Source organism: Gavia stellata, chromosome 4, assembly GCF_030936135.1.
Source record: "Gavia stellata isolate bGavSte3 chromosome 4, bGavSte3.hap2, whole genome shotgun sequence".
Classification (NCBI taxonomy): domain Eukaryota; kingdom Metazoa; phylum Chordata; class Aves; order Gaviiformes; family Gaviidae; genus Gavia; species Gavia stellata.
In genome coordinates, this window is record NC_082597.1 from 74640577 (window position 1) to 74655845 (window position 15269).

Below are 15269 nucleotides of genomic sequence, written 5' to 3' on the forward strand. Positions count from 1 at the left end.
TGGACGGGTAAATGAAAAATGCAAGTGAAAAAATGCAAGTGAAGTAAGAAGCAATAATAAGCCCATGAGGTCACTGATCATGTCCAGACCGCATCGGGATGCAGGGAACTTGCAGTCATTCACACAGCAGCTATCACCCCCCATGGAGAAAGGAGGGTGGAGTCCAGATCTCATCAGTGAGGTCACCTCCTTTCTAATCCTACACTCTTCATACTTTTGGAGCACAACCACTGTGGTTTTAGCAGGAACTGAGCTCAGCCCTGCCAGCCAAGGGGCGTGGAGTGTTCAGGAATTTCCAGACCGCTCATCAGTCCAGCTCGCCCCCCCAGCTGACGTTGTTTATAAGTCCCTGGACCCTCTCTGCTTAAAGAGAAATCTAGATCCACCTACTCTGTGCACATTTTGTGCTGTTGATGCATTGCAGGGCTGAACTTGGCCAGCCCAGGAACGTGATCCACAAACACCAGTGCACTCACCGGTAGCAACTGGTTGGCGTGGATTAGGTGTCTCTGGGTGCCTAAAGCACAGGGCAAGTAAATCGGTCACACTCCTCAGACCCAAAGTGTATTAATGTGAAATGGAGAAATACATGTGCCATGTTCTGGGAGGTCCCCGGTTCACCGCCCTACTATTAGACAAAGTAGCAGGTATTAATGCTTATTATGCATTGTGCATTGCATTCAGTCTGGTTTCGACAGCAGAGATGAGAGGGAGCTATTTTTCCTGCCTGGTCTGCATAAGCAGCTGGAAGAGTTTGACCCCATCCATAGATGAGGAAGACCAGCTTTTTAATATAGGCACCAGAGCTGGGTATACAAAGGTGGGCAGAAGGAACACCATCCTTTACCCATGCTTTTCTTTTTGTTTCCTTTTCCCCTCCAGCAGTTTTCCAGACATGCTCCAGAGCTTGTCAGATTTATGAAAAGCACAACCTGGATCTCCTCAAAACTGTTGTTGTGCTTTTCAGAGACCCCTGCCTATTGTGCTGCTGCAGCTATTGGTGAGAGAGCGTGGGCACACGACCAGGCTTGTCTGCTGCGTGTTTCCTTTAGCTAATTTTTTTTAACAAATCCAATTCAGGTTTTGCAATTCTTGATGTGGGTTTTTCTTCCTGAAAGAATAAAATAGAAAAGTCACTGATGATTTGTTCTTTCACTGTATTTCAGTGCCAATGCATCATTTAGCACTGCAGCAGCCATCAATACCCACTCAGCCACTATCGTGCAGCTTTTCCCTGTCATTCACTGTGTCATTTAGAAAGTGATAAAAATCCCAGCTTAGAGCAGTATATTTGCTTTTGTGATCCCCTACTTCCAGCAACCTTTTAAAGCACTGAACAAAATTAGCAACAAATTACTTTATGAATACCGAGCCCTTTTGTTACAGTGTTCTGAGAGTTTGCAATACTGTCAGATTTCAATTAAATTTAAGAAAAATTAAGCTGCTCAGTGTGGCTGCTTGCTTAGACAGTGAGGTAATTATATATAATAAGGAGATCTGTTTAACAATTGCTTCTAGTCATGGCAACGTTGCACCATTATTGTGCTTAACAAGAAGACAGACTGTTACATTGTTTTTGGAATGTGGGAAACCAGCAACAGCAGAGGCACATCATGAGCTTAACGCATAGAGTAGGATTTTTAACGTTACCAGCTGCAGTGAATTAATTGTTACGACTTTTTTGTTCTTTCAGGGAGTCTGGTTTTGCACACAGGTTAAGAAAGCATAAGATCCCCAGTAACTTGTACACTGTGCCTTCAGTAGTAGGCATGCAGCAAAAGTATCATTACGTCTAAGTTTTTGTTGATCGAAACAAAAACAACTCTGTGGGTGCTGCTTTTTTCTTTTTTTAAAAAGAAGAGGAGGCCACAGCATAAAATAGTCATTGTCCTATCCTTATGTCCCAACGAGATACGATGGCAGGTAGTAACAGTAAACAGCCTGGAAGAGATCTCTTCATCTCTGACTCCAGGACCAGCAGTGCCCCAGTGCCTTCCTTTCAGCCATCGTGCCGTGGGGTAAGGTAACCAGAGTATATGCTACTGTGATTTTACAGTACAAGTGTTTCTGTGTATTTGGGAAGACTAATGGGTATGGAGAGTTCAGACATAATCTTTCACACGAGGGCACAATGACTTTTGGTCCCTCCATCCGAGCAGCCTTGAGGGCGCACATGCTCCTTGCCTGGAAGCATAGCCCGCCACCGAGCAGAGGGGTCTGCGGAGCATTTTACCCTGGAGGATGGAAAGAGGAATTTTAACAAATAGTGCAGTTTTTTCCTGTGTTGGTAAAGTGTCTTGCCCAGGGTTAGAAGAAAGCAGCTCAATTCTGGAACTCCATGGTGGCGTGGCATTTTGAACTCAGAGAAGCAGCTGGAAAAGAAAATGTCAAAGATCAGTTCTGTTCAAGACTGAGTTTTGAATCTTGGCTAAGCTTAACTAGCCGATCAAGGAACGTAAGTCAGCTTGCTGATTTGTGCCATGAAACAGCTCAGGCCTAAGCAAATACAAAACAAACAGCCATGCTTTTTCAAAGGGGACAGTACAGAAGTCTGTGAAAGGGTCTTCTTACAGGAGCAGGAGGAGAGCTGGGAGGGAGGAAGCAGCAGGGAGGCACACGCATGAACTCACTTGGTACCAAGGGGTTTTAGGAAACATTTGAGAATCATTTCAAAACTAAGAGTGAAAACAGTGGAAACTTCGCGTAGGGCAGCGGTAGCCAAGTTGAGCTCCCAAACATCTCAAGTGCAGCTCCCACGCTGGGACTGTGACACAAGCCAGCAACACAACTATTTGGCACAGGCAGCATCTCAGAAATCCAAAGGTCCATCTGTGGGAGAAAGTTATTGGGTGAGTAGGTGATAAGGTAGCCAGGAAAAGCACATAAACACCAAGAAAAGCAAAGAACTGCACTCGGGCATGGAGTCACTAATTATCACTCAGGAAAGAGCTTGGCGTCACTGCAGATAGTGCCATAGGAACGTCGAGCCCATGCTTCACGACGATCGAAAAGGCAGATAGGACACTGGGAAACGTGAGGGAAGGAAGAGTGAACAGAACAGAAAGCAGAATCGCACACTGTGCCTGCATCTGCTTCAAGTCCCTGTCATTCCTCTCAAAAATGATACAAGGGATATAGAAACAACAGGGCAACAGCCACAATCACAGTTACAGAGCATCATCTGTGCAGGGAGCGGAGAGTTACCCTGGGACTCTCCCGCCTGGAGAAGAGAGAACTTGGTCTTCAAAGTGCTGGTAGCTGCAGCGAAGGGTGGGAGGGGAAGATTTGTGGCTGCTTCTCAGCATCGAAGACATAAGGACATGAAGTGTATTATCTTGCAACAGAACCGGAATGAGCGGAGGAAGCACTTTTCCATGTGGCACATAATTAAGCTCAAGTACAGATAACTCTGAAAGCCAAAAGTATAAATTGGTTTAAAATGTAATTTGACAAATTCATGAAGGAAAATCTATCAAGGGCTGTTGAACACAAAGCCACAGATCTCCAGTTCAGAAAGTCCCTAAGAAACAAGGGAGGGGAAAGTTTTATGACACATTAGACCCCTTCCTGCACTCCTTTTTTAAACTTCCACAGGAGGCAGAAAGCGTCGTCTGGTCTGACACTGTACTGCTATCCCAGTGTCCCTAAATTAGCCTGCCCAGGTTGCCGTTGCTGGACTGTCCTAAGACCTAACTGTGTGGCTGGCTGTACCCTGCGGGACCCGCTGGGGAAAACTTGGTATCTCCTACTTGCAATGCACTCCCAGAACTATCTCTCCCCACTGCTTTTTAGGATACACTCTGTGTCTTTTGTATCTCAGCTATACAAAGATTTTTATAAGTATTTCATGAGGAAGGTTGATCATACTGTTACAGGGAATAGCAAACAAGAAATTACTGTGAGAAAAAGAGGTGCTTTGCAATAAAAACAAATTAAAATCCCTATTGAAAACTCTGACTCATGGTCTGAAGTAACACAAGGGAAAACACAGGAAAAATCATGTCTATCAAGCCCATAAAAGTAGTTACACGAAGTTCAAGAATAAAGGCTACCGGGAACGTGTCTGTCAGAGCAAAGGAATTGGGGAGATTGACTGAACAACGCTGAGTGAGTTGCACTTCTTAGGACCTGAGTCCAAAGAAAAGGTGTCAGAGCAGAGCTGATGGTTACATAGAATGAATACACCCAAGAGAATTCCAGTGGTTTTATATGTCTTCAGAAACAAATCGTAGTTGTTCTGATATTCTCCTAATCAGTTGTTTCATTATAGTGTGTCCAGCTGATCTGTAACGTGACATCCTGAGACAGATCGGGGTATTCAGTACTTGCCTTCCTTGGCACAGTGTCTCCATGACAGTCGTTCAGGAGCCCAGTGCCTCCGTTTTCTTTGTGGGATTTACCTGCTTGTCATGCACCAGGTGGCTTGGTCACAGGAAAGTATTCATCATGTTGTGGGAGATGTGGTCCTCTAGGGAGCCTTGCTCATAGAACAGAAGAGAGCCCAAATGTCTCGAAAAAACAATGTGCTGAAAGAGACGTAGTTTAGTGTTCTATTGCAGGATGAAAAATTAAATGTTCTTTGTAATGTTATGCATTAACTGTTTCCACTTGGATCAAACCATCTAAAACCATATTTTCATTTTTTCCCGATCTCTTTTGTAGTATTAATATTTTCCTAGTTTTTTAAGTTTGTATTTTGCTTCAGAAAATTTGCTATAAATTTTAATAATCAGACTTAGGGAGTTAATTATTAATTCCACAGTCTGAATACATAGATTTTTGCCATAGATGTCTAAAGGACTTTAAAAAAAAAAATGACCCCACTCTGAAGCAATCTAGCACAGAGCTTGATAGCTCAGAGGAAGAATAAAATCTATTACAAAGCATAGTAACTGAAGAGGAGGGGCTACACATTTGATGTCTGTGTCATGAGCAAATCAACTATCAATATTGTAACACCGGTCAAAAAGTCACTGTGGCGGCTGCAGTCAAACTCACAGAGGAAATGGACTTATCAAAAAAAGCATATGTGACAACATCGATTAGTGAACACCTAGCACAAGCTACTATGGAAAGACATCAGACCATTATATTTCTGGTTGTGTTGCGTACAACTTTCAACCACAACGGCTAAGATGCAAAGGAATAATTGGGAAGGGATCTTGCTGTACAGCTTGCTATACATACATAAACTCAGCCTGCCCTGGAGTCTTCCAGTTAAAATAGATGTGGATGATAAGTAAGAAATGTGAGTAATTGTATTGGATTTGCATGGCAAGGTTTTGGTAGCGGGGGGAGCTACAGGGGAGGCTTCTGTGAGAAGCTGCTAGAAGTTTCCCCTATGTCCAATAGAGCCAATGCCAGCCGGCTCCAAGACAGACCCACCACTGGCCAAGGCCAAGGCCAACCCATCAGCGACGGTGCTGGCGCCTCTGTGATAACATATTTAAGAAGGGGGAAATAAAAAAACCTGTGCAACACCAGAGCAGCCAGAAGAGAGGAGTGAGAATATGTGAGAGAAACAACTCTGCAGACACCAAGGTCAGTGAAGAGGGAGAGGGAGGAGGTGCTCCAGGTACCATGGTGAGGCAGGCTGTCCCCCTGCAGCCCATGGGGGTCCTGGGGGAGCAGATACCCACCTGCAGCCTGTGAAGGATCCGGATCGGGTACTCTCTCTTACACCTGGCGAGTATTGCTGGAACCAGGTGAGGCCAGCACACTGTTAGTAATGCAGCACACAACACACCGTGCCCAAACCGAAAAGCCCCAGTTGTTGCATGCAGCCCTCGGTGTATGCAAGCGCACTCTTTCTGAAATGAGCTGCTACACCCACCCAGTTCTCCACACGTATTCATGTCTCGCACAATCGCAGGGTCCTGTATACAGGCGTAGTCAACATTTCAGATTGATGAAACTGAAAATGTCCTCTGATTTGTAAGTCCTCTCTTCTGCGTCCATCTGAAAACACTGATGCTGCTTTTAAACTGCCCAGAGACCTTAGGGAGCATCTGGCAGGGTTTCTGTTTAGAATTAATTTTATATTACTACTTCACACTTTTTTGCTCTCCTAGGACAGGCTCAACAGGCTTAAAGGGAGCAGAAGTACTGTTTCTAAAAATACAACTGATAGATAACAGTGGCCACCACAGGCTGCCTGTTGGGTCTTCCCTGATGGAGTAATGAACTGAATGGTATTATGGCCACCCGTGACGGCCTCGCTATAGAACAGCATCCTCTTTAGATGCTTTTCCCAAGTAAAAGAAGAAAATGGTATCTACGTGCTCATGTTATAGTGAGGATAAAGCACAAACTGCGTAATGTACATGAGTTTCATATGTGTAATGCTTCCAGATGTTGATGTCGTCTTGCTGGTAGCACTTCATTTGCTATATATTTCTTCAGTATCTATTGTTACCTGAGTGGCTTGTTTTGTTTAGGTTAGATTTTTTTTTAATTCTCTTTCACTCTTTACTTTTTTTTTTAATTTATGTTAAGCATTGCTTTATGGGACACAAATTAAGCACGAAATACTGAGAGGTATCTTTCTATCTATTTCTGCATCGTGTAGCTTGAAAAGCAGAGCTCGTGTCCTCTTTAAGATGTAGCGGTTACCTGTTAAAAAAACTCCAAGATCTGGAGAATTCTGGGTACAAACTCCATTTAATCAAAGGAATGAAAAACTCTCAGTCAACATTTTATAGAACCTGACTACAAGCTAGAAAAATCTTACCAGATCTTCCAAACAGGACAAAAAATATCTACCAGAAGAATAAAAAATAACCAGAGATGAGTTGTGAAGATTTTACAGAGGCCAATCATCTTATTTGCATAACTGCCATACTATACATATTATAGTATACATATACCACTTTTTCCATACATCCATACTATATATTTTCCCACATACTTACCTCACATGAACATTTTATCAAAATATTTTTCACCTTTGCCTTTTTTATAATTTGTACCAAGAGTATATTTCTGTTCTGTAAAGCAATCAAAGAAAGAAATATTATCGTGTATTTATAAACTGTGCTGAGTTTGTCAGTAAGCTCATGTGTACTGCTACCAGCCCTAAGATGTATCTTAAAGACAAAGGGCCAAGAATTGAGGCACCTATCTCAACCTGAATCAAAATCTAACCACTTCTCCTGTCCTATCAGTGTTCTTTACTGTCCGAGTACTGTAAGCAAAGCATCTTCCTTATGCATCACTAACATTAAAGGTTCTTCAAGCAAGATGAGGTTCTCTGCTAAAAATGTGCTTTATTGAATTTGCACGGGAGAAATAGAATAAAGTTTAGTAAAATCCTCTTCCTGATGCAAAAGAGCATCTAGGTCAGACATTGCTACTATTTTTCTGCAGTGTTAATGACAGAAAAAGCAATAAATTTTTGTCACTTGGAATATGACTCAGAACAAGAGACAGAAGATCTACTGATTAGGAAAGGGGTTTTTTGTTCGCTTAATTAAGTAGTTACTTAACGAAGTAAAATGGCACTTTAAATCTAAATATCTGAGCCTGCAAAGAGTTTAGGAACACTGTAAGTGTTTGTATTTTGAAAGTAGCCTGGGTTAAGATAATTTCTCCTTAAGAGGTGACATCTCGGTTTTACAGATGGAGAAAGGACTTTGAGTTCTAGTGAGATTAGTCATTGCCAGTAACACCACCACTGTACAGTAAGGAAAGTATATTTTGGGGTATAATGTTACTTCCTGCTACATGGGGACTACAGTTGCATAGAAGCGGTAAAAGATTTTTTTTTTTAATGAAAGATGTTCACAGAATCACAGAATCACTAAGGTTGGAAAAGACCTGTAAGATCATCAAGTCCAACCACCAACCAACAAACACCACTATGCTGTGGACAGAGAAGACAATCTTGTTTCAACATTTTTTCTTAAATTTTCTTTTTGTACAAAATCTCAAACCATAAAGGTTTGGACATGTACAAAATGAAACATTGAAGCTGAAAATAGCATGTGTATTTTTTTAGCCAACTATTTCACCAGCTTGGATACTTAATGGCTATTATTAAAAAGTTTTAAAGTTCAGCTGTACTTTGGAAAGAAATTGCTTTTTTTAAAAAAAACATTTTCTTAAGAAAATATTTTTTGTTAAGAAAACCAAAACAGTATCAGGTTTAAGTCTTCGTGCATGATACAGAATTGAAAACAGACATTTCCCCTAGGAATGTCCATTTCATCAATTTTTCCATTTTGACCAGGCAGTTGTTTTTCTACACACAAGGTGGGGGAGGAGTTTTATGACCATTTTTCTATTAGCTCTATTTTAATTTCTTACTCTTTATGTTATGCCCACCTCGGGCTGGGGTTACAGCACTCCTAGCTGCCCACACCCCATTGGGTTTAGGCACCTGCCTGCTAGTTGCTGGGAACAAAAAGTCTTCACTTGAAGCTTATTTGACTCACTGGTTTTAAAGCGAGCTCTCTTCCACCACAGCTCAATAAAAGCAATTGCTTCCTTCACACATTTATTAGCAAGCAGTTGCCTTCAGCTCTTCTGCACAAGTGAAATATTCAGCCTCTTCCTAACACCGCTCAGTCATTTAAAATACCATTTACTCCTGAAAGGCAGGTACTGGGCCGCCTCTCCTCTCCTCAACATTCTTTTCCACAGTGGTGGGGCCTTATGTGGAAAGTCAGCTATTCCGCAAGAGGCTTAATGTGATTTTTCCAGCCATCCCTTGCAATGTTGCATAGCGGTAGGAAAAGAGGCGGCTGGGGCTCCTTGGGCGCCGACTGTGCTGGGGAGGCTGTGGCGTGGCTGCCGGCCAGCGCCAGCTGCACGGGGACGGGTGCGGATTCGGATGCCGCCATCCTACGCGGACTGAACAATGGGATTATTCGCTTGTGCATGGGCACATATTCAGCCATGCTGCAGCGGGGACAGGAGGAGGGGAGCAAAAGAGAAAAGATGGGGGGAAAGAGAGGTTGAAATAAAGAAACTATCCGTAAGCCAAAACTGCAGGAAAAGGCAGGATTGTGCCTGGCGGTCTATTTTTAAATTGGCTGACAAGAATCTGATGTGTTGTTTGGGTAAGCTTACTGTACTGGCTTATAAGCAGAGCCAGTCGTGGGATGGGGAGAACAGTGCAAATCCTCATTTTTTGCTTCCGCTCATCTATCCTGCTCAGACTCCCAACCAGCAGCGATGGTCTCCAGCTGCCGCAAGGATCCTGGAGCACTGGGCCTGAAATGACAGGTATTGGAGCTTCAGCTGGTATAAAGCCTGCCAATCCCCAGCAATTTTCCTGCAGCTTGGTGGCTGAACACAAGCCGAAGACCTGGCCCCTCATTATAAAAATTATTGTGCTCTGTTAGTTCTAAGGGGAGGGAAGACATCCAAAGAGGAGGGAGGGCTGCAAGGGAATGTCAGGCGAGCCAGGCTGCCTAACGTCATCTGGAGTCTTGCCACAAGCTCCCCATTGTGCCAGAATATGTCTTTTAATTCGTACTCCTTCGTGGACTGAGCTTTGCCAAACCACCTACCTTTTGTGCCTCGCTTTACCAATATATGAACCGCAAAATGATGAACGCTATCCAACTTCCAAGTCAAGGGAAGCCCATAGCTTTTAGCATCCCTATTGATTTGGAAGACTTCATTTGTTTCTTTGACACGCACACAGATATTTAGATAGGTGAAATACTTTGAGATGTCAATGACACTTCAGTATTTCTGTATCCTGCCCCTGATGGGTGTGCAGTGGACCGGCCATAGCTATACACCTTGTAGATGAACCGAGAGACGGCATCATCTTGGTTCTAGCTATGGCTATTTACTATGCAGAGGCTTTACTTGGAATGTTTAGATACTTTACAAAATAAGCCTTAGTAGTTCCCAGGAACATTGTCAGCTTAGATAAATGAGTATCATCTCCACTCCTTTCCACAGGATTTTCACTGAAAACAAGATCCCTTTTCCTGACCTGAGAAACGTGGGGTGAATCACAATGGGAATTTCTGCCAGGGATGGCTTTGGCCCACAATTTCACTACCCATGTCCTACTCAGAAAGTACCGTCTATTTTGGAAGCCCATAAAAATGAAAGACCTTCAACCTTTTTGGAACATTTCTACCAGTTTCATTCAGACCAGCTTCATTTTGCTATGCCCAAAATGGAGATACACTGTGGAAGAGCTGACAGATGGACGGAAGAGGAGGGTAGTACACAACTTTACCATGGCCCTGGCCACACAAGCACCTTCCCAGAAGCCTGAGGGCTCCACCTTTGCTTACATAAGCACACCTGATGGTCAGGTTCACTACAGATCTCTCCCCTGCTTTCATCGTAAGTCTCAAATTAATTATTTAGCTGCAAAGGAAAATACTAGCACTTTCTTATATTTTTCTTCATATATGACATTTTTTTCTGTTAGGTTTTTTTTCCTTTTTCTTGGTGCCTTCATCTTTCATTTCTTTACTGTTATTCTTTCTGCTCACAACCCTATTTCAAACTCCATTTCCCAGCCATTCAATTTATTACCTCTTTCTTCTTCTCTTCCACTCCAGCCATGGGCAACTTGGAAAAGTCATTCTTGGACAAATCATTCTCTTATTGCCCAGCTACCCATCAGGGCAAAGGTCTGCAACAGGCCAGGCTCCATCTTCTTGCCCCACTCAGCTGGGTAGCAGCATGGATGTCTGCCCTTGCCACTCTGCAGTGTTTTGTATTTCAGTAGCCAGAAAGCTGCTGCAGCACAGCAGCCACTGCCAGGACTTACAACCCAAGCTGACTACAGGCTGCTGCCCAAAAGCATAGCCCTGGTCCTGTCCCCCACACCGTGCCCTTCCTGCATGTTGGGTCCCCATGGCCACACCATAAGCTGGCTCAAGAAAATGCCCTGGCTGAAAATTAAATGCTCCCGAAAGTTGAGTCTGGGGCTTTTGGGGGTCAGGCTGTCCGACCCTGCCTCCTTCTTCAGGCACCTGGCTGCATGCTTGGGGCTGCACTGAGCCTGGGGGGGGCTACCCCCTTTTCTCTGCAAACAGCTTTTTGCTGATGGGCTCCTGTTGGTGGGGAAATTGTGGGCGGCGCAGCTCTAGCCTTTGCTGCACGTTTTTGATACATTTGCTAGGAGATTTGGAAAAGAGCTCCCCAGTCTTATTGCTATGCTTTATTGAAATGGCTCAAATTTTGCAACACTTGGTCTGTAGTACTAATAAGTGAGGGCCCAGCTCCAACATCTTAAACCATGACCCTCCCAGACCAGGAACTGTAAGACAGCTTGCATAGCTAAAACTCAAAAAAACCCCAAAAAGCCCTTTAAAATTTATATTTTTCCATTTAGAAAGCGACAAGATGAGTTCACTTTAATAGGTGGAGCAATGATACTACCATTACAATTAAAAGAGTTACTGCTTATCATTCGTAGAGTGGACGTTCAATGGATCCAGAATGCAAACTCACCTTGCAGATAATTCAGAGCTATGGAGAGGGCCTGAAATGGTTTCCAAATCAGAACAAAATTTTGTGACTTAAAAATCAGCAATGGATTAAAAATTGCCTCCAAGTTGATTTAGAACAACCAACATATTTCCAATAATTCATTTGGATAATGTTTATCCATCTCATTTGAGCTTCTCTTATGTTAAATATGATGTGTTAGCTGGTATATTTAATATGAAGCATGTTAAAGATATTTTAATATAGAAAGAAAATGAAATGAAAACAAGATGAAGTCAAAACAATTGTATCTTATATCAAAACAAAATGTTTTGATATTATTAAAATAAATCAAGAAAGTAAAAATGAAATGTTTTGACTTTTTCTTGTTAAAAATATTTGTCAGAATTGACACATTCTTGCAAAACATTTGGATTTTGACAAACAGAATTCTTTTTTACAGAAGAATTGTTTCAGTGAGCTCTAATTAAAAACTGGCTAACTCACAGATCTCAAAAAAATTGTTGTCAGTGGTGAATTATTACTGTGCATCAGATATATGGTGAAAGGGATCAGTTCACAGCCCAGTGCAATTTAGTATTACCATCTGTGATCCTGAAATGAATCTAAAAATACTTTTGACAAATTTTGAGGTAATAAGGAGTTCGGCAGAGTGGCCAGGGCCATCGTAGTGTGATGGGGATCACCTTGGGAGACTGGTGACTCAAACGTCACGCGTTTCAAATCAGGAAAATCTAGACCTTGCCCCCACAAACAAAGATGCCGACTCTGCTGCCTGACGGCAACTCTGCCTTGGCAGGAAGGGAACGACAAGTTTTAATCAATAAATAGCTAAGCAGTAAATGAAAGCAGGGGAGAAACAAGTAGGATACTAAGAGGGGACCAATAGCGGAATATGGTGTCCCGCTCTGGTATCAGCAGAGTAAAACTGTAAGCATGGAAAAGTGCGATGGGGAAAGTATTTATAAGCCAAGCTAGTGCACTTCATTCAGTTTTGCCTGTCAGAAAGAAGACTGAAAGGTGACGGGGGGGGGAATGGGGTTAAAATGTGACTCTTTTTTTTTAAGCAGAGAGTTGTAAAAAGGAATTTGAGGCAAACAAATTCAGAGGAAAAATGAAGCAACTGGTTTTACTGGTGAGTCTGACTGACCATAAGAACCTGGTACCTGTCAAAGCAGCGAACTCACCATTTTAGCCTCTCTTTAAATCAAGATTGGCTTGTTTACTGAAGGCACAAATTATTTTGGCTCAGCCTAGCAGCAGGAGGAAAAAATTTATATGACCTGAATCACAGAAAAGATCAGAGTAAGTATTCTATTAAAATCCACTACATTTAAAATCCATGTGAATCTACACATTAATTATTTGCATATGGTAGATAATCTGAAAATAGCCAGGAAATTGTCAGTGAATCTTAAATTAGGCTGAAAATCATGAATTTATCATCAACGTTGTCAACAGTTGTTGGAGGTGGATGCTCAGATTTAAAATATTGTCCTGGACATAATTTCAGAAAAGCTTTTCCAATTTTCAAAATTTTGGTACTAACTCTAACAAGACTGAGTTTTTAATCTTCATTTTAGGGGGAGGAAGAAGAGAGCCGATCTAGAATCACTGCCCTGATGGCAGGGAGACTCACGCAGATGCAAGAGCGATACCTGCTTTCCTTCCCGATTCAAAGCTTCATCAGTGCCTCATACATTGCCCAAGATCTCAGGAAGTTTTCAGCAAACAGAATATGATTGTAGAAACATTTCAACCTCAGTAAGCACCATTTTCTCAGGAAAAAAGAGATGTATTTTGAAAAGCTTGATCAATTTATTATCTGTTTAATTCTTGTTCATGCTACAAAACTCATTGTGTGAAGCTAGGTTTGTAATTTATATTTCTAACATGTTCTTCTCCACTTGTAAAATGGGAATATGACCTTCTTCTACCTTTATTTCTATTGTAAGGTCTTTGGACAGAATATTGTCTCTTTCCTTGTGTGTGTATATTTACACACAAAGTAAAAAGCAAAACAGCTTTGGGTGTCTAAGCTCATTTGTAGCATAGATAATGTTCGTTCTTCTACTGCTCTATTTAAAAAACATGGTCAACAGTTAGGAGGTGCAACTCAGAGATATTATCCGCCATCCATGACTGGAATATTATATATTTAAATAAAATCTTGAATTATTTGAAGGAATGGAATTATTTTATGTCATGTGTTTCTTTGCAGAACAATATGACAGTAAGATAACATTTTGCAATTTCAGATCATTTCCCATGGCAAGGAAATTATATTTGCCAGCCAGCTGGGTTTTTGCTCCATTTAATGTACACATGATAGGTACTGGTTAGGACTGATGTTTTTAGTAGAACATTGTTCACAACTGAGTCTAACAACTGATACAATCATAGAAAATCATGTATCAGCTTCTGGTATTTTCCAGTCTCAAAATCTAATCATGTTTCTCAGTTTTAGAAGTCTTCATTTTGCTTCTAGAGTAGGATGGCTTTTAATGAATTTATTTAATTACATGCTATTGTAACACACATTATACAATATATAGAATGTAATGCATAGTAATAGACATAGTGTAGCATACAGAATAATATATATTCTATTATATATATTAATATGTTTAATAATATTTTATCTACTTATAGCTATATTAAGTTTACAACGGTGATATTAATTTTGTTATACAGAATTACATATGAAGAAAAGGATTTGCTCATTTTGATTGTGACAGTAGTAGCTGTTTGTGTCTCTGACACAGGGGAGTCCTGCCATTCTTTATCAGTATCTAGGACAAATCTAGGACTTTGGCAATCTAAATACGCAAAATACGGCAGGGAAAGAAATAGAGAAAACAAGATTGGCCCAAGTCAGGTTAGTTAACAGGTTAGTAGCAGAGCAAGGTATTAAACTGAACCGGTTGCTCAGACAGATACTTATTCCTGCTAGTGAACCCAGCTGTTAATATGCATATTTGTTCACAGCCCAAAAGAAGATTTAAAGCAGCAGTAATACCCTATTTGGTCCAGCATCATGAATGATAGCATAGCAACAATAACATTAATCAGTGACAAAGTTTAAAATATCTTTTATTTTTGCCACTCAAAGTAATTCTCCACCTGCAATATCCTAACACAAGCATGTACTTCTCAAGTGAAGCAGCCATAAATAAGGATACTGAACGACACAACTTACAAAACCTTGGCATGAAGAAGTGATATCAGTAGCCTCCATCTCACCAATTCATTGATGCAATCCATATATTATTTCTTGTAAGCTGAATTTCTCAGCCATCTCCCCTGCCAGTTTTCTCTGGCCTCCCTTGCTGAGGACCAGGTTATACAAAGTAAGAGGTAATATTTACAGCTCTCGCACTGCACGCACACACCCCAGAATAGATATTAACCAGCAACTTATTAAAATCTCGGTCTTTCTGATTCACAACCCATAAAGCCAGCTGCAGCAGGTTTTGCTGATCTTAGCCACAGAAAATAGGCTAGGAGGAATTCTGCAATGCTACCTTGCACCTCAAGCCAAAGCCAGCTAAACATTGAGATAAACCCTTTTATCCCAAATATTCTTGTTTTATTTAGGGTGACCTATGAGGTTACTTTTTGTCTTCCTATTTCCTCCTCAAACTTTTGCATAATCAGCTGGGCTAGGTGAAGGTTGGGTACAGATCTTTAGTTTCATGTTAGCACAACATAAATAGCAGCAGTTGAGTTTTATTCAGAGAGTAGTTCTGGGACTAAATGTGCACTCATACTGGAGAATTATCTCCTGCATGCATTTCTATTTTTTCCTCTCAACTTTTTGGCCTAGAGAATCATAAGCAGTT